Source organism: Chenopodium album, chromosome 25, assembly GCF_948465745.1.
Source record: "Chenopodium album chromosome 25, dcCheAlbu1.1, whole genome shotgun sequence".
NCBI classification, from domain to species: Eukaryota; Viridiplantae; Streptophyta; class Magnoliopsida; order Caryophyllales; family Amaranthaceae; genus Chenopodium; species Chenopodium album.
In genome coordinates this window covers 23,344,885-23,365,335 of record NC_137858.1, presented here as the reverse complement: position 1 = coordinate 23,365,335, position 20,451 = coordinate 23,344,885, and the positions used below count along the sequence as shown (strand labels likewise).

At 35.9% G+C, this 20,451-nt stretch overlaps 1 pseudogene; it reads right to left on the bottom strand.

Annotated features, from left to right (window-relative positions):
• Positions 1-4,865: 4,865 nt before the first annotated feature.
• Positions 4,866-6,209, bottom strand: LOC145614494 (zinc finger protein ZAT10 pseudogene; annotated as a pseudogene).
• Positions 6,210-20,451: the final 14,242 nt, after the last annotated feature.

Below are 20,451 nucleotides of genomic sequence, written 5' to 3'. Positions count from 1 at the left end.
TAGAAATAGCAGCACAATTCCACTCAGGAAGAGACAGAAGGTTCCAGCCACCACTAACTTTGGGAAGACAAACTTGAGACCAATAAATAAGGGATTTCTTAGATGGGTTGGCTTTCCCAGTCCATAAGAAAGCTCTAAATCTTGACTCAATTTCTCTCAGGATCTTTTTAGGAAGAATAAAAATTTGAGCCCAATATGTTGGAATTCTAAACAGAACACTCTTCACTAACTGAAGTCTACCAGCATAAGAAAGATGATTAGCAAACCAGCCATTACTCCTGGAAGTCACTTTATCAACAAGAGGTTTACATTGAGCAATAGTCAACTTTTTAGAAGAAAGAGGAACCACCAGATACCTAAATGGAATAGTACCAGGAGCAACCCTAATAAGATTTCTCAACTCATTTTGACCAGCAGCATCAAGACCACCAAAGTACACCTCACTTTTATTCACGTTTGCAGAAAGACCAGAAGCTCCAAAAAATTTAGAGATAGCTTGGAAAAGCAAGGAGATAGACTGGGCATCAGCCCTAGAAAAGAGAAGCAAATCATCAGCAAACATAAGATGTGTCAAATACATTTTCTCACATCTAGGGTGATAGTTGAAATTAGGATTCAATTGTAACTCAGAAAGACATCTAGAAAGATATTCCATTCCAATGGCAAACAAGAAAGGAGACATTGGATCTCCCTGTCTAAGACCCTTTTTTGCAGGAAAGGGCTTAGAGAGAATACATTAATCAAGATAGAGAAGGAGACAGAAGACAAGCAAGCCATAAGCCTTTTTCAAGTCAATCTTCAACATACATTAACCAGGCAATAAACTGGTTAGGAAAACCAATCTCAGACATAACAGTCTTCAGAAAACTCCACTCAACAAAATCATAAGCCTTTTTCAAGTCAATCTTCAACATACATCTAGGAGAAAGAAACTTATGCCCATAACCTTTAATAAGCTCAGTTGCTAGAAAAATATTGTCACCAATGTGTTTCCCAGGGATAAAACCAGCTTGGGAGCCATCAATCACCTCAGAAACCACTTTTACCAACCTTGCAGTAAGAATTTTAGAAATGATCTTGTATAGTACAGAACAGCAAGCAATTGGCCTGAAATCTTTAGCAAAGGAAGGGTTTTGAACCTTAGGAACTAAGGTTAGAGTAGTACAGTTCCATTGCTGCAACAAAATACCAGTACTGAAAAACTCTAAAACACTAGCATAGATATCATTTTTCACCACATCCCAACACTTCTTGAAAAAGTGAGAATTGAAACCATCTATCCCAGGGGCTTTGGAGCTATCAATGTCTTTCAAAGCTGAGTCAATCTCCTTAATAGAGATAGGAGCTATAAGAGACTGCTGAGAATCCCTAGATAGCTGAGCACCTCTTCTCATAGTATTAAGATCAACCCCATGTAGAGAAACAACACAAGAACCAAGAAAAGCCTTATAGAAACCAGTAATTTCATCTTCAATAGCAGCAGGGCTTTTCAATAAGGTACCATCACTAGCAAAATTAGTGTCAATTTTGTTCCTGCTTTGCCTTTGTTTCATGACAGCAAAGAAATACTTGTCATTGCTATCACCAAGCTGAAGCCAGTCCACTTTGGATTTTTGTCTACAGATACTCTCTTGAACATTAGTCCAGTATTTGACTTTTTGAATAGCTGCCTTCTCTTGAGTGTGCAGAACAGCATTATCATCATCATTGATAATCTGCTGCAGAATATCAGTGAGGGTACATTGAGCAGCTTCAAGTCTTTCACCAACTTTGCCAAATTTCTCTATATTCATGGTTTTAAGAGCAGCCTTAACTTGCTTGAGCTTATACCACACTTTATGCATTGCACTACCAGTAATAGAACATTGCCAAGCAGATTCCACTACCAACAAAAAATCCTCATGATCAGCCAAGCAATTGAGAAATCTAAAAGGTCTCCCTTTGCCAGGTTGAGAATGAAAAATATCAATAAGAATTGGATTGTGATCAGAAAGAAAGGGGGGCAAATTAATAGCTTCCACATGCCCATACACCTCAACCCAATCTTGGTTTACAAAACCTCTATCAATCCTAGAACAAGTCCTAGGACCATTATGAGCCTTGTTACACCAAGAGAAGAAAGAACCCTTACTCTTTATTTTAGTCCAAGCCAAATCATCAACAAGATTCTGGAAGTCTCTTGTTTCATAATCAGTAACCACAACCCCATTAATTCTATCATTACATGAGAGAATAGAGTTAAAGTCACCAACACACAACCAAGCTCCAGAAATACCAGTTAACTGTTTAATACCAGTCCACAAAGATAACCTGTCCTGAACAGTATGTAAACCATACACAAAAGTAATGAAAATTTGAGTTTGCATATCCTTAGTAGAGAGTAAGCAATGGACTAACTCTTCTTGAGAGGATAGAATAGTTAGATTGAGAAGATCAGACTTCCAACCTATCCAAATTCTACCTTTTGGAGAGTTAGCATAATTGGCAAACCAAGACTAAGCACACCCATATTTCCTTTGAATCTTGGTAAAATTCTTCTGTTGAACTTTAGTTTCTATAAGACAAATCAAATCACATTTTTGCTCAGAAAGTAGCTTTTTAACCGCAGCTACTTTCACAGGGTCATTAAGACCCCTAATGTTCCATGAAAGGACTATCATGACCCCAGAGGGGGATTCCCATCACCCCCATTAGCTAGGTTCATTAGTCTCATCTACAATTTCAACACCATCAGAGTCTAAAGACAAAGGCTCGTAGGTATTAGAACTGGACACATGAAACTTAATCTGCCTATTTGCCTTTTTCTTGGATTTCTTGCCAGGAATTTGCCACTCATTAGGATTTTGAACCTGAGGAGGTGGAGTGATCTCTTTCACAGGATCAATTGGCTTTACAGCTTCAGCAGGCACCTGACCAGGCTTCTTAGGAACCCAGACTTGTTTCATCTGATTCTTAACATTAGTGGCTCTTATCTCTTCTGTTTGTTTCTTCTTAACAACCTTAGGCTTGGAGCAATCATGCCCAACAACCCCTAAACATACTCCAAAGTTAACTACATAATAAGATCAACTAGTAACCCCTGCATATAGGTGTAACCCCTCTGAAAACCCTTGGTTATAAGGCTAACACCTCTGGCCTCTAGTAACCCCTAAATAACTCTAAAGTAACACCATAACGATACTTACAAGGGTTACTTTTACATAAACAAAATATGTGTATAAAAACAACATTAAAAGTATATTAAAACTTGTTCAAAACAAAGAATTATCAAAATTATGAAACGCAAGACACAAAATCAAATAAGACAACAACATTTAACATCAAATTTTTTGAAAAACAGGAAAAAAAATCATATCAAAAAATGTAGAAATCAAATAAGACAACATAACATCAAAAATATATGAAAAACAGAACAAAATTAACATGAAATTTTCAAAATCAAATAACACAACAACATTTAACATCAAATTTTCTGAAAAACAAAACAAAATAATTTCAAAAAATGTAGAAATCAAATAAAACAACATTTAACATCAAAGATTTCTGAAAAATAGAACACATTTAACATCAATTTTTTCTGAAAAATAGAACAAAAGCATATCAAAAAAGAACAAAAGAAATTAAATTAAACATGCAACACAACAAAACACACTAAACGATCAACAAACAGAAAATAAACAATAACGAAACACATAATTACAACCTAGGGTTTTCAAAATTGAAATGTGAAACAAAATTAAATCGAAAACAACATCAACAACATAATAATGAAAACATAGGGTTTGAACAACAAAACTCAAAACAACAACATAATTAACACAATTGTATAAACAAATTACAAAATGTGGAACAACAAACCTAATCATCGCCATCTTTACGCGAAAAAGAACTAGAAATGAACAACGACATAATTTAACAAAAAAAACGACAACAACAAATTACAAAAAAAAAGAAAGAAATCGGAAAAAATTCGTGAAAATCGAAAAAAAAAGTTCCGAAAACAAACCTGAATCATCGCCATTTTTATTCGAAGATGAAGCTTTGCTGCTGCTTTTACCGTACACAATTTTGAGTTTCGCCATTGAATTAATTGGAAATTAATGGAGGAAAGAGAATTAAAAATAAAGGAAAGAGAAATCGAAGAAGAAAGAGAAAATCAAATAGAAGAAATGATGAGACGGGAGTGAAGTGACAACACAGTGCGAAATGGCAGTTTACAAAAAAAAAAAAAAAATTAAAAGTTAAAACGCGAACCCCGTTATTTTTTCAAACGCCGTTACGTTTGGGAGATTCTGGACTGGGCTTAAAACGGGGCGCCTTAAATTGGGCCTCATATTGTGGCTGGCCGCATGGTGTGGCCAGCCACATATGAAACTTTGTGAAAGAAGCTCATCATATGCAAAGATAAGATAAATATTAAAACTTTTTTTCAGATAACCATAAAACGTTTGCAATGACATACGACTTATTAACAAATTTGAAGGTGGCGGCATTGTGGCCTCAACCTCAAGTATACAGTAAAAAAGTTATTTGATCTCTACGATATGAGGATCCATTTTTCTTCCACTATTAATGAGTCAAATTCCTTAATTGTTGGAGAGATTTGGAAGGAAAATGGAAGATCTCCTTCTCCCTTTCCCTTTCCCTTTCCCTTTCCTCTTTTTCCTTCCCCTCCCTTCACCTTCACCTTCACTATTGTTATCCAAACATGGTGTAAATTTAGTGGTTGCATCTGTAATATGTAAAATTTAGGCTATGCAACCACTGCAACACTGAAAACTGAGTAGAATGTTTGATTGAAACATAAAAAAAATGGAGTAGTTGCTTATAAAACATGCATATAACAAATTTAAAGACACAATAAATTAAAAGAATCAATCAAATTGTATCAACTGAATTCATAATGTTACAGTGTAATCTACATGACTACATCTACATCCCAATTCCCAACAATACTGGCTTAATCATTAGCCAGAATTATATACTAACAGGAGTATATGTTATATACACCAGAAACAGAGAAAAATAATACCAATTTATACCCCAAATTTTTGCAAGTCTTCTAAACTTAATCCCAATCAGAATAAAAAAAAATCTACTACACCAAAGAAGTAATTAACCCAATATCCTACACCAAAGTAAAAATAATATTTTTCACAATTAGAAAATCATTTTTTCAAAACTGTTCTGCCCCAGTCAACACAAGGCGAGGCTTCTTCAAAGGGTGAGGACTTTCAACCTCCTCATCCCTTGAAAACACATTCTGCCCCCTAATCTTGAAAAAGTCAACGGACAAGAATTCAGGCAAAGCGGGCAAGTTCAGGTCAAAGTCCCGCTGCGTAGATCCGCCACTGATAGTAGACCCGACTCCTTCGGAGGCCGTGACTCCACTAGCCGTCCTGCTTCCACTTTTGGTTGGTCCACTCCCAATACTACCCTCGTAATGGCACCGCTTGTGACCTCCTAAGGCTTGTCCGGTGGGAAAGCACTTGTGACAAATCGAGCACTCGTGTGTCTTCCCACTGGCGGTGGAGATGGTTGTGGTGGTGGTGGTGGTGGTGGTGGCGGAGGAGGTGGCTGCGATTGACGGCTTTTCGTCTTCGCTAACGGGTTTCCTGTGGCTAGCTTTATGCCCCCCCAAAGCCTGGTAAGACCCAAAAGATTTTCCACAAACTGAACAATTATATACTAGTGACTTACTATTGCTCTGCTTGGCGTCGCTTATCATTGGAACATCAATTTTAGGCGGTGCGCCGCCTTTGGCGAGCATAAGGAGGCAAAGAGCGAGGTACTCTTCTTCGGATAGACGAGAATCGGGGATGGCGGTTGTGGTGTTGATGGTGGTGATAGGCGGCGACATCTCATTTCGAGACCGCTTCGAACGCTTCTTCTTGACCCAATGATCAAAGGATCGCTCCTCGAATTTGAAAGGTGCGTGTGGTGTTGTAGGAGAGTTAAGAGCTTCAAGTGCCATATCTCAAAAAATATAGAAAATGGAAGATGGGCTAAAAACGGTGGAAATTGTAGAAGTATTTGGTTGTTATTGTGCTTTAAAATGAATGAAGAGAAAGGAGTGAATTTGGTTGAGTGAAGGAGTGAAAGGGGTGTGTGTATATAAAGGAAGGTTGAGAGGGAGGTTGGGAGAAGTTGCGTGACAAGTGGTAGGAAAGTAGCCGAAGGTTTTAGTGAATTTAACTAGAATACTCTTCCTAATTTTAGTAAAATAATAAAAATAACTTTAAAAAAAAAAAAGGAATATGAAAAAGGAAGGGGTGGAAGAGTTTAAGTTGAGTTGTTGGAGTGAGCTAAGATCTGGTGGAAGGGTGGAGCACGTTTGGGTGAATTTAGAAAGTGGACATTTCATTTCTTGATGGCCAAGGTCGGTCAATGGAAAGTAGCGTGGGGACCACGAAATGAGACTTGGATAAGAGATGTGAATTGTGTATTGTTGTGTATGAAGTGGAAAACACGACTCTTTCCAAGTCAATTATTATGAACTCTTCAACCGAAACGCGTCCCTAATACAGTAATACTAATACTTGGTATACTTTAAGTACAAGTAAAAGCCGCCGGCATTTCACTGGTCCAGTGGCAGTTTTGTAATTAAGGATATTCTATCACACTCATACTATGAGTATCTTTCAATTTTCAAGTATAAAAACGGAGGAATTGACAATTTCTACTTCCTCACGTTTCTTTAATCACGTTTGCTAATACACAAATCAAAACGTTAATATGTTTAGTTACCGATAAGTAAAAACTATAAAAAGTTGATATTTTACAGTGACGAATCTAACAAGACCCCACATAACTATATTTTTTATTACGTATAAATCACAAAACATGGTCAAAGGGGAATGTGTGAATAGTGAAGTCAAAACGTGTCAACTAATAAAAAACGGAGGTAGTATGAATTTGGAAATACAAGAATTGTTTGGTAGATCATAAAAGTGAGAATGTGGGAAGTGTAAAATCATGGGAATTTCCAATTCGTACAAAACATGGAAAATTAATTGGCAAGTCTCCCTTGGTAATTTTAAATTCTCATAATTTCTAAATACCCGTGTAATAATTTCTGAGCCAAAATGAATTGGATCAATTGATCCCTGAGTTAAAAGGGACCTTACATGTAAGGGGGAGTGTTAAAGTATATCCCACCAAGTAACACATGTAAAGTCCTACATTGGTTGAAAAAGAGAGAGTTAAACATTTTATAAGGTTAAGGAGCTACTCTTCCTATTACCATATGGTTTTGGATGGAACCTTCTTTGATCTTGTTAACTAAACTCTCTCTCTTGGTATGCGAGTATGGTCCAGGCCCGCATTTAATAAACTTCAACATAAATAAAAACAGAGCTAGCACAACAAATAAATACAGAGCAATTGAAGCAACAGTGTGCCGTCTTTTGGTTGCAAAAAGATGGGGCTATGTTCCATGTATCCATTAATACTAAAGATATGACTAAAAAATAAGATACGAAGATTAGAACAACTGAAGTGATTAGCAATGTAGTATATGCTTGTTAGACGGTTGAACAATATTGACTTATCAAAGGGATACGTATTTTGGGTTTGCTATCTTTTGACTTACCTAATCTAAATATCTAAATCACATGGTTTAATAGGAGTCATAATACATTAAATATACCCATTAGAGGTAGTTGATCGATTCTTTGCCAAACCACTTGGAATTTCATCAAGTTGGCAACTTCCCAACGGTTTTTGGTATGATCCACCATTTCTTCGTCTTTTCCTTTTTTTTAGGTTTTAAAGTGAACAACATTTACATCAGCCGTGTGTCACTCATGAGTTATCGCAAATTGCTCTGACCTGTGGCATTACTGCCAACTTTTTTTTTTTTTTTTTTTTTTTTTTTTTGTTTACTCCAACTATTTGAAAAGCAAACGCTATTTTTTTCTTTGTATTTTCCTTTTTTTTTTAAAAGGTATTATACATTAATTGCTCTGACGTGCGAAATTTATTTCCATTTTTTTTATCTTAGTAGTTAACGCTATTTTGCTTTGAACATTTTTTTTTTTTTTTACGATGAGTACTATACACGAAAAGCAAGATTACAACCTAAACTAAGTAAAGAAAGCAAGATTACACGATAAAATATTGGGGTCGAATCATACAAATTCTTATGATTTGGAAACCAAGTATACCCGATGGGACAAGAAGCTATTCTCTTAGAGCCGCTTAACCTGCAAAAAAAAAAGAGTTAGTAAAATGTACGGGAGACCTACTTTGCAGAGTGGCATATTTCCTTCTAAACCTGGGACGGGGAGACGAGACAAAACCCAACAAATTTTTAGAGGAGGACATTGTTGGGTGAACGGAAGCCTGCAAAGGGGAAGAAACTGACAAAACGGGTAGGAGCGTCGACGTAGCCTCACATGATGACTCTTGACTTGCAATACCTATGGCTGGATCTACTTGCATCAAATCTAGAGTTGTTTCACACCTATCATGCCCCTCCACAGGGGGGTGACTAAGCTCCATTGGTGTAGAACCTTCTTGAGTTTCACCACTATCCATCTTCCTCAAAGGATTGGCAACTTGGATGGTAAAGAAATTCTTTTGGGAAGAACAATAGTATTGTACTGTTCGCCCTTTGGAAATCACTCCATACATTGTTAGAGTGAGATGCAAATAGGAATCATATCGAATATGGCTTGAAAACCGAAAACTTGACCCTGTAAAATTTGAGTTCTTTGTTCCCGAAGTTTCCTTCAGGACACAATTGTTATCTATAATGTTGGGCCTAAGATCTTGGTTGGTAGGGTTGATTTTACCCTCCAAATCCAAAGAATGTAAAAGGAATAGTGTCCTTCGAACAAGTGTATTATTTTGATAGTAGGTTCAGAATTATTAGAAAGCTAATATATTCAGAAGGTCAAGTGATCGAAATGCCTAGGTGGAGGCCGCTTCCGATCAGTAATATTAATGCATAATTAATATTACAGCTTAATCTTGACTAAACCCTTCAGGTCACACCCTCAGCAGTAAACAAACCGACTCGACGAATTAATTCGGAAGAAATTAATTCATTACTAGAGTATTAAATATTTAGACGTCGGAAATTCGAGCTTGGGGCGTCGAAACCGAGCGTCGGAGAATCTCAAATGTCGAGCCAAAATTTAGGATTTGGCGAGACTGAAAAATAGTTCAAGTAACAAGTAAAATCCTAGCCATGCAAAAGGCTAGGAAAGCGTGCCCAATTGGAGCGTGCCACGTGGCAGCACACATGGCAAAACGCCACATGGCAGCACACGTGGAAGGCACCAAGTGGCAGCGTGCCATGTAGGCAGCGTGCTACGTGGCAGCACGCCACGGTGGCGACACATGTGGCAAGGGCCGTGGACCCGGGTTGCTGGGTCATGTACACGGGCCAAAATAAAATGGACCAACCGAACCCAACTTGGGGCTCAAGGTTGGGTGACACATGGTTAGTTCACAATGCATGTGAAATGCCTTGCGGACCAAGTGAGAAAGTGGTCCACTCCTAACCATGTGACACTTGTTACTTGTTCCTTGGTTTATTTAACTAAGGGTTGAATTCACCAATCTTTCCATCTGGAATTTTTGTGAAAAAGTCCCACATTGAAAGATGAGTGGAATTCACAAAGCATCCTTCCTTATAAATAACCAAAGCATGGCTTGAGAATTCTTTGCTTGAGTAGGAGTTCAATAGAGCATTGCATTAGCAAAAAATTTTAAACTCATAAAATACACGGGTTTTGGTCAGACCTCGCTAACCTCGAGGTAACTGACCTAAAATCACTAGTAGTTTTTGCGAGTGGATTTATGTGGGAGGCTCGCGTATTTTCGGAGCTTGAGCTTTCAAGTAAGAGCCCGATTGAGGGGGAAGGACGCTTCAAAGGTAAATTCCGATTTCACCCTTTCGTGATTATTTGTTATGCTTTATGGTTTTATTAATTGCGAGGGGTTCCTTGGGTCGGGGTTGTTTCTGCGGTGAGTCGGACTCACCAAACCCCAACAACGGTATCGGAGCCCCGCTCGTTTATTTTTATTATCATGATTTTCAAGGTTATTTATGGCTTATTTTTCTGGTTTAAGTTGCTAATTAGATTAGTGACTCAGTTTTATTAATTTTAATCCCGTTTTTAATATGAATTTCGGCTTAGAATCTAGATTTTCGCCCAAAAATAGTGAATTTTTGGTGGAAAAGGCATTCTAGAAATAGTGTAATTCTTTTGGGGTTGTGGATTTAGCCGAATTCCAACCAGAAGTGCCTTTTTCGAGGGATTTTTTGTTTTGACGAAAAGTTTTAAGTCTTTTCTTACCTTGAAGTTTATGGCATAACCTGGTGATTATGTGCTTGATTTATTTGCATTAATTTTCTGCAATGTTAATCTCTTTAAAGTATATTTACTTGGTGGTATTTTGTGCTTAAAAGATTGAATTATTTTTAACTAATTGCATTGTAGTGTGAAAATTGTGTTTTTGAGGCTTCCAAAATGCTTAAGATTCAATATTTAATTATGTTAAGTGATTGAAACTTTAAAAGTCACTAAATTCTGTGAATTTTGTGTTGAACTTGGTTGTTTTAATCATTTTGGTTGATTGGAAACATAAAGTTTCAAACTTTGTGATAGAAATTTGGCTATCTTCATGTTAGAAGATATAATTTTCAAGGATTCACAAATGGTAATAGTTGGATTTTTCATTTGAACATTAAAGTTCAAAATTTTCCAACTCCCTTTTACATTGTCAAAATCTAAAGATTAATTAAAATTGATTATATTAATGGTGAGAAGTTGCCTTATTTATTTTGTTGCACCAAGTTAAACCAATTTAATTAAAGAATGTTTCTTGGGAATTATTTTGGTTGTATGCACTTTGATAAATTTTGTTTAAGTAAAACTTGTTTAAAATATTCAATTTTTGCTCATTAAATTAGTTCTAAAATTAATTTAGAATTAAAAAATTTTCACGCAAAATTTGGGAATAAAATCCCGAAGCTATGGCACGCAAATCGAGGCAAAGCCTCCCTTGGCTAGCCGGACTGCATAGCAGCCCGCATGTGCTGCCAAAGGGGCTGCTCGAGGGTTGCGTGCGGCCATGTGCGTGAGGTGTGCGAGCTTATTTGAGTGTGCATGGCTTGGTGTGGCAAGCTTGTGAGCTATAATGTTTGGTGTTGCGGGGAATGCGTGTGGATGTGCTACGTGCTTGGAGCACGATGTGCACAACCCCACACTTGACATTATAGCCCCGGGTTTTAAGGCAATGCTATTTTGCAAATTTTTTCCGTTTTATTTAAATTAATTTTGTTTATTTTAATTAAAATTTTGGTGGCTAGGCCTCGGTTTTGAGCGGCATTGGCAAAATTTATTTTGACAAGTTTGGGTTCAACCAACTTAATTAATTAGATTAATTAAGATGGATGCAGAATTTAGTGGGAGCTTCAATTATCAATTACGTCAATTACATAATTGGTTAAACAACTTTGACTAGTTTTAATTAGGCGTGTTAATTGGATCAACCACCTAGATTAGTTACTAGTGCGCGCGTTTGTTTAATGCATTTTTACTTGTTTATCGTTGTAATATGCATGGGCCATTCACAAACAGTGAATGGAATTTGTATTCTCTCACAGGTTTTTATGAAATGGCAACTAGTGGGACCCGATTAGGATAGAAAATACGGACTACGTGCTGTGATGTATTTTTGTAAATCTAAATACGGTCTACGCATCGTTGAGTATTTTTGTACCTTAATATTTAGATTAGTCCTAATCGTAGATACTAGTATTTGCATATTTTAGTTAAGTCTTGAAGACGGAGTTTCTTGGATGACAAAGCCTTGAAATTGCAAGTGAAGACCTTTTGAAGAATTGAAGATTTCAAGGGGTCATGCTAGTTACCAATATGCATCTCATACTTATGCTTTATATATTTATGCTTATGCTTATGCTTATATGTGTGAATGATATGATCAGATGCATGTGTAGGCTTTCAAATGTTGTGATGATTAGTTAAGTTCACTTAAATCAACCAACATAAAAATCCTAGGTCCCTAATAATATTGAGTAAAACTTGCCTTTCCAAACAACACTTACTACTCGGAAGAGGGTGATGGTAGGCTACACCAAAGCGAGGTACCATCGCTTTTCCAAGGAGGTAAGGCACACCGGGTGTGCATGTTGGTTTTGGTTGAACACAACGATATGAGTGATGGAGTCCATACATGTCGTGGCAAAAGAGGTAAATCGTCAAGAGAGCATTGGATGCGACAGTTATCTAACCAAGGATGGCTTGGAGCCATTAGCAAGGAGTTGCTTACCTTAGAAGATTGAGTATTAAGACAAGCCAAAGCATGCTTAACCACTCATTGTTTCTTTGGATCTTGAAATCGCCTTATTTTCGCCAAATAGGGACAGTTTTATGCGTAAATAAGACGTTTAATAAGATTGAAGTTTGCATGAATGCTCTTGAATTTCAAACTTATTATATTCTTGATAAATGGTTATACTTTGCACTTATATTTATAGTACTCTAAATCAAAAAATATTGATTCTATGATTGGTAAAGGAAATCCTTGAGAATAGTTCTCAAAGAGAGAAAAAACATTTCTAAAGTACTATTCTCATAAATGACTTTTAACAAAGTCCGAAAGGACGGTTGGACATCATGTATTCAAAATACTAGGTAGTTTTGATAAAATATGAAGTATTGAGTTGCAAACTCAAATTGTCAATATTTGACAACAAACGTATCTTTTCGCCTCATACATAAATGAGTAGGACTCATTGATGTAGTAATTCAAGTGTTAATTGAAAGAAAATATAGAACTTTGTTTTACGGCACACTAGGTGCTTGATTATGCCTAACAAAGTATAAAAGTCAAAGTAACTTGAAGAAATGATTCTTAGAGTAAGATTATGAGATATTGTATGATTAGAAATATAGGAAAGAAGGAACAAAGAAAAGGAATTAGATTCCATTTCAACCCATGAGTTTATGTTATTGTAGTTAACTTAGCAATTTGTTATCTTCACAAGTATCTGATACTGCTTGAGTGTTCCACTTTGAAAGTGACCTCAAACTATTGAAGTTAAGCTAAGTTATCGACTTACAAGCTTAGAATGAAGCAAAAAGAGCTACATCAGTTGTAAGGTCATATATTTTGTTTAAAGACCTTTTTGACGAGGTAATAATTGTGTCGTTAGACAACTACACCTAAATAAATTAAAATTTATAACACTCAACTAACCTAATACGAGTATATATGGCAAGAAGAGGGGTCGAACTACAGGGAACAGATAAACACTACCAAATGCTATCAACAACTAAGCTAGTCCGGAATAAGGAAAGTAAACTAAGTCTAAACACACTAAACTAGAAATAAAATACTAAGGGAAATGGTCTAGGAGTAGCAACTCAACATTAGTAGAAAAACACAAAAGGCCACCGGTTCAAAACCCCCTTATGCCACCGGTTTTGAACCGGTGGTCATTTGGGGGGTGGCAATACTCAATTGAAAAGCCACCGGTTTTTAAGTATTGCCACCGGTTAACCGGTGGCAAAAACAGTTGGCGCTTTATTTTTTTTGTATTAAATATAAATGCCACCGGTTAACCGGTGGCAATGTACATTATGTAAATTTTTTATTTTTTTTTTGCCTTTTTCTTAAAGAAATATAATAGAACAGTTAAATAAAAAAAAAATTAGAACATCAAAATCCAAATCAAACAATAACGATAAATATAATCGAAAATTTAAAATATATAATAAAAAAAAATTACAATATAGATCAATAAAATCAAAAGTATTTCCTACAAAAAAAAAAAAAAAAAACCGAACAATTACACCATATAAATAAAAAAAATTACAATATAAATAAAAAAAAAATTAAAACATCAAAATCAAAATTCTTGCATCTTGATTCTTCGATTTTAATTAAATCAACATACTTGCACCAACTAAAACAAAAAAATAAATCTATTAAAATAAATAAACTGCAAAAAAAAAGGGCGATCTGCATGTACCCTTTAATCGAATAAAATCAAACCCAGAAAAACAACCCACAAATTAGTTAAAAACGCAGAAAAAAAACCCAGATATTGATGACCAAGAACTCGATAAAAAAACCAGAATTTAAATCGAAATCAAATCGATTTAAATAAAAAAAAATCGACTTCAAATCGATTTCACCCCTGAAAATCCCAAAATAGATTAAAATAAATCGATTAAAATCATTTTTAAACCCAGAAAAAACACACAAAAATTAAAATTAAACCCAGAAGTTTAATAAAAACCCAGAAAAAAAAAAAGAAAAATAACTCAGAAAAAAAACCCAGAAAAAACCCAAAAAAAATTAAACAAAATCCCAGAAATCAGTGCAAAAACGAGAATTAAATGGAACTTAAAAAAACAAACAGAGTTGAAAACGGATTGATTTCACGAACTAAAAAAAAAGGAAAAAAAAAACCCAGAATTAAATCGAATTAAAACCCTGACCTCGTGCATGTCTTCGCGGTGTTGGTCTTGGTTGTCTTGGAAATGAAAGAGAAGGAGATCGAAGATAGGGGAAAACAGAGAAGACGAATAAGGCCGGAAGGAGATCTGTTCGTCTTACAGATCGAGAGAAGGAGAAGGAGATGAGAAAGAGCAGAAGGAAAGGGGAGAGAGGAGAGAGAAAGATAGGGGAAAAAGAACAGATCGAGGGAAGAGGGGAGAGCAGGAGAAAGAAAAAGAAGCGGCTGAGAAATGAATGAGAGATAGGGTTTGGGGTTTATAAGGGAGGGGGCGGTTTTATTTTAATTAACAAAATATACCGGTTTTGAACCGGTAAAAATAACAATTTCCCCACCAGTTCAGTTTGAACTGGTGGCAATACTATATCCCCCAACCCTGCCCATTTTCCCCCTATTTTTCCACACCGGTTTTTAAAAACCGGTGGCCATTAAGCGGTGCCTTTTTGCTTTTTTCTACTAGTGCAAGCATAACAAAGGCATAGAAGTTCAATTAATTATGAACTAAACATGCTCGAATATCGAAGTAAGGTCCAACCTAGCTACCTTCCGGGGTTCATTGGCTTCTCCTAACACAGCCTCTATGCTTCGACATTAGAACCATATACTAGGAGGTACTATTAAATAACAATCGATAATAATGAACCCTAGCTAAGTCAACTTCCGTTTCATGTTAGCAAAGATTCACCTTTAATCAACCAAAAATGTGCACTTGCAAGAAGAATAAAGAATATCAAGCATTTAAAGACTTTAATCACAAATAAATTAATTTTAAACCCTAGAACATGCTCAAGATCCAACTACACCACAACCATCCCCTTAATGGGGGAATTATTCACTAATGATGATAACAACAAGATTAATCAACAAATAATCAAGAAGCAACATGATTAACAAGCAATACCAACAACAAAAACAATAATCAAAAGAAAGCAACTAAAATAGAGGAGATAGAGTTAGAGATTCTCATTGATTGAAGATGGAAGTCTACAAACAAGATCATCAATCTTCTTCTTCAAAATCCAAGCACAATAATGGTGAAACCCTCACTTTCTCTCTCTAAACTATTCTAATCCTAATCTAAACTTAGAGAGAGAAGCTCTCAACCTAAGCTAAAATATGAGAGGAAAAATTCTTTTCTAAAACTCCCCATCGTCCCTTAAATAAAAGGGGTATAAATAACAAAACAAAATAAAGAGGGACGGAGAAGGCAGTGCGTGCAATAACACCCGTGCGCACGCACAAAAAGGTCTGCGCGCACGAACAAGTGGGTCTGCGCTCACGCACCCCTTGTTGTTGTTGCTAGCACTCCACTCTAGCCAAAGATGCACGGCTGCTGGTAAGCTCGAGTGCGCTCTCGAGCATCATGCTCGTACGATGGTGATGAACCAGGCAGCCCCAAATTCTTCACTTTTGCGCACTCGGGACCTTGGCATGTGATAATGGTGATGCACGAGAGCGCTAGTGCCATGAGTGGAAGTTTGCTCCTTGCCTTGAACTCTAGCCAACCAAACGACACGAGGCCATTTCGCAAGTGTCCAAAATACTTGGAGATCCTTCTAAACTAGATTCCGAGCCTCGAACAACACCTACAACAAAAGAGGGTAAAGCAAGTGAAGTTGAAAAGACGAAAATGCCACTAAAACGCAAGAAAACACAAAATGGACTACAAACCTTATTCGCAAGAAAACAAGAGAATAAAAGGGAAAAACACGAGAAAGAAAACATAAAAAGGACTCCAAACTATTCTCTAAGAGTGACATAAATTTCACTCATCACTTTTAAGCTAAAGGCTGGAACAAGTAATGGTTATTATTATGTTCCATAATCAGCAATTGATCCGTTCACACACGAAAAGACTCACATTCAAAGTAAAAGAGCAATAGTTGAAAATTTATTTGAATGGCATGGTTATCCAAGCGTTGAGTCAAGAATGCTTGATTATAAACAAACATTTCCCTAAACATGATAAACTCACCAAGTTCAAGTCATGGGCTTGATTTGCGTTCCGAACATCTTTAGCAATATCACATCGACAAGAACGTACTCAAGGCTCTATTAGATAGGCTCTTGATAGTTGCTTAATTTGGAATCGTTCTAAGACAAGAAAGTCTTACTTGTTGAAACCGACAAAGCAAAGAGCTATTGTTCTTGGTATAGACAATTGACTCCGAATGCTAAAGAGGATTCAATTACTTCACCGTTTCACAAAGAATTTGAAAGGATATAGCTATATTCATCAAATGTGAACAAACTTGACTTGAGTAGCTCAAGAGTCCAGTGAAATATAGTTGTTACAACTTGGCAAGATATCAAAACATCTAGATTAGATCGAGCGATGTTTGCTTGAGCCAAGCGTGACCATCTCAAAGTTATGAATGGAAATTTTCATAAATAACTCCACAGAGAACATAGTGTGTCCTCACGGAGACCTCAATGTCATTTGAAAATGACTTGAACAATGATGGTTCACAACCCTTCCTATAAAGTTCTTAAAGATTTGCGCAAATGACTAATGTTACACTAAACAAAATGTCGAAGCTAAGAAAAGACGCCATATTCAGTTATGGGTAGAAATAACTTCTAAAATGTCTTTTCAAGTATTTGTTTAAGGCTCTTAGTCTAAGTGGGAGCTCACTGGCTCAGTGGGAGCTAAATGACTCAATGGGAGTTCACCAGCTAAGTGAAGCTAGGTGGCTTAGTGGGAGCTTAGTGGCTCATCAAAGGCTAAGATAGCTCAAGTGGGAGCTAACTATTTGTTTCACAACAAACTTTTACCCAAAGATAATATACATGTCTCTTTGTCATCATTCAAGTGAGACTAGGGCATTACCTCCACAACCTAATTTAGAACATAATGTTTGTTGCTCTAAGTGGTGTCTTTCTGGAAGGTAACATGATTCCAAAACGACAAGTGGGAGGAAAATGAACTCGATAACCATCAAGCTTAGCAACAAACTAGAACTGAGAATCTTAGAAGACTATAAAAGGACTTCGTGAGAATGCTTGATCAAGAATACTCAAAAGGACTTTACAAGTGCCTTAAAAGAGAATTCATTACTCACAAAACATCAAAAATGTTGGAGTAAGATCAACATAATAAAAGGGCTTTGGAAGCGCCTTGAAACTCAGTGGTTAATGCAATTGCCTCATATATGTATATAATTAACCAAAGGCTTGGATTGAATCCTATAAATTTCTATTAAGTTAGAAATAAACCTAAAACTTACAAGCACACTACTTACTATTAGATTGTAAAGGAATAATGTATGGTAAGATAGCTACGACAAATCAAAATTCCGAATAATGGTTAGAGGCCTTGAAAATCCGAATCAGACCCGTGTTTGAAACTTGATTAATTTGCATGAAAGGTGAAAGACCCATCGATTGCAAATAAGTTTTCAAGTAGAAAACTAACAAATGTGGAAATGTATATGCATACATAGCTAGATTGGATAAAAGGATACAATTAAATTCACGGAGTTGATTTTAAAAACCTATTCACCAACTGGAATGCTCAAGTCTTTTCGTGATTAATCTAGCAAAATTGCACATATAACATATGGAAAAATAGATACCAAAATCGCCTTCCCAAAATAGGATTTTAGAAGTGACTATAAGATACTCTAAGGGTTTTGAAAATCTAAATAATTTTAGATTTGAAAGCAAGCTCAAGGAATCTATCATGTGATTAAGGAAGCATTGCATATAGGAATTGGAACATGTTTTCTCATAAAGTTAATAAGACGATTGGCTTATGGAGAAACATAGAAATTTTGATGAATAAGAAGTTTAGTGGGAGCAAAAGTAAAGGTCCAACGAGAATTTTACGAACTCTATTGTGAAACAACTATCAAAAGCTAAATGTTTAGATTTGAAAGTATTTTCGACAATGGACCAAGCTAAAGACGATACTTAGTACATGTTGGGAATTATGTTCTATAGTATGGACTTAATTAAATGTTTAAATGAGTAAATAAATTACCATGTTAAACATGAAGGACTTTGAAAGGCTTCCAACCCATATGTATAAAACTAAGTAAATGTTTGAAACTAAGTATAAGCTAGGCTAAATACTAAGTCAAACAACAAAGACTCTAGTAAGAGACTTCCAACCATATCACATAGCGAACAATTTGGCAAGACTCAGTGTAACTGAATGAGCCAAATGTCACATGGATGGAATAAAATTGAGAATCATTCTAGAATTAAATCCATCATGTAAAGCTATGATATAGAATCATTAGACGACTTACTTGCTTAGAGCATGTGAAGTACGTATATAATACCAATCGACATTAATCTAAGTATTAGATCATCCATAGCACTTAGATAAGTAGTTGGATGAGTTCTTGACGCATGGAAACAAATATAATATGAGCATTGATGTTGCAAACACAAACCTTAACAAGGATGAAATCCTTGACATGGAAGCCATTTGCAAGCACGAGGTAAGAAGAGTCGTGGCTTGAGAATGGTAACATGGATATACATCCATGTATAATGTGCGGAAATTTAAGGTAATTTTCCATTATCGCAAGTGATTAGGGTATCCCAAATCATTGTGAGCCGTTGGCAGTGAAACCCAAGCAAGGCATCATCAAGGAGTCTACTAAAATATATGTTGAGAATATTGTTTCCTTAAAGGCAATGATAAGAAAGATGTTAAATGGAAAGTTCATTTTTGAACGTTGATGATTGTAGATTGTCAAGCTGAAGGTCACAAATCATGTAAATGAGTGGGAGCCATTGCTTGGATAATAAATCCTAAATCACATGTAATCCATTAACACTCTCAAAATTTTATCATCTTATTATGGAAATGGTGGATAATGAAGATGCTCAGATTTGCAAAATAATCATAACTAAACCTATGCAATAAGTAAACGACAACATTCACAATTGCATGAAAGAAATCAAGCATATCAAATATGGGTTTGATTTCTATGAATGTTTTATGATGATTACTACTCTTAAAACATTTGGTAAAGCCATTTATCATTAGATGAAACATTATGAAGTTTCATAGTGGAATAAAGTATTTTTAAATATTCCACAAAACTATTTAATTGTGGTTTAGAATTAAATAATGAGTCCATTCGATTTTAATGAATATTCAAAATAGGGTATCAAGACAATGTCTTGGATAAAGAAACACCTATTAAGTGAACATTGAATATTTTAATCAAAAATTATCCCTAACCAAGGTCATTTATTTTTATGGACAATTAATGAGCATTAGAGATTAGTGTGTAGTATGATTTATAGCACCGTTTCTTGTGCTATGAGGATATAAATCATTTACACAGGTATTGGTTTATAACCCTAATGGATTGACATATGAGAATACTTTAAGAGATTCGAAATCGTCATAAGTATATTTCTCATTAATTCTATTGGAACTCTTTTCCTCGACCATGAGTAATGTGAAGTCTCTTGTTTGAGTACTAGTCCGTTTTTGATGTTGATCAAACGTCTGCCGTAACTAGGGATTATAACGACGGCTATCAGGCGGCAAGGTCCTCTTAGTAAGAGATGCTACATTACAAGACTGGGAATGTCCCCCTACTAACAATAGGGAACATGTCTTGTTGTTTACAAGGCCTCTCGAAAAGCGAGACAGTGAAAATGCATGGCCGTGCTCAGATGGATTTTAGAAATCATCTGCTTATTGACAGTCAAACTCGGATTTCGAAAAACACTTCTAGACTTAATAGGGATGACGAATTATCTTACCCTATAGTTCATGAAGAGACATGAAGAGACATAGGAAAGGGGCTATACACTAAAAGCTCACTTGTCCGGAAGGACAAGTGAGATATTGAAAGGAATGGTGTCCTTCGAATAAGTGTATTATTCTGATAGTGGGTTCAGAATTATTAGAAAGCTAATATATTCAGTAAGGTCAAGTGATCGGAATGCCTAGGTGGAGGCCGCTTCCAATCAGTAATATT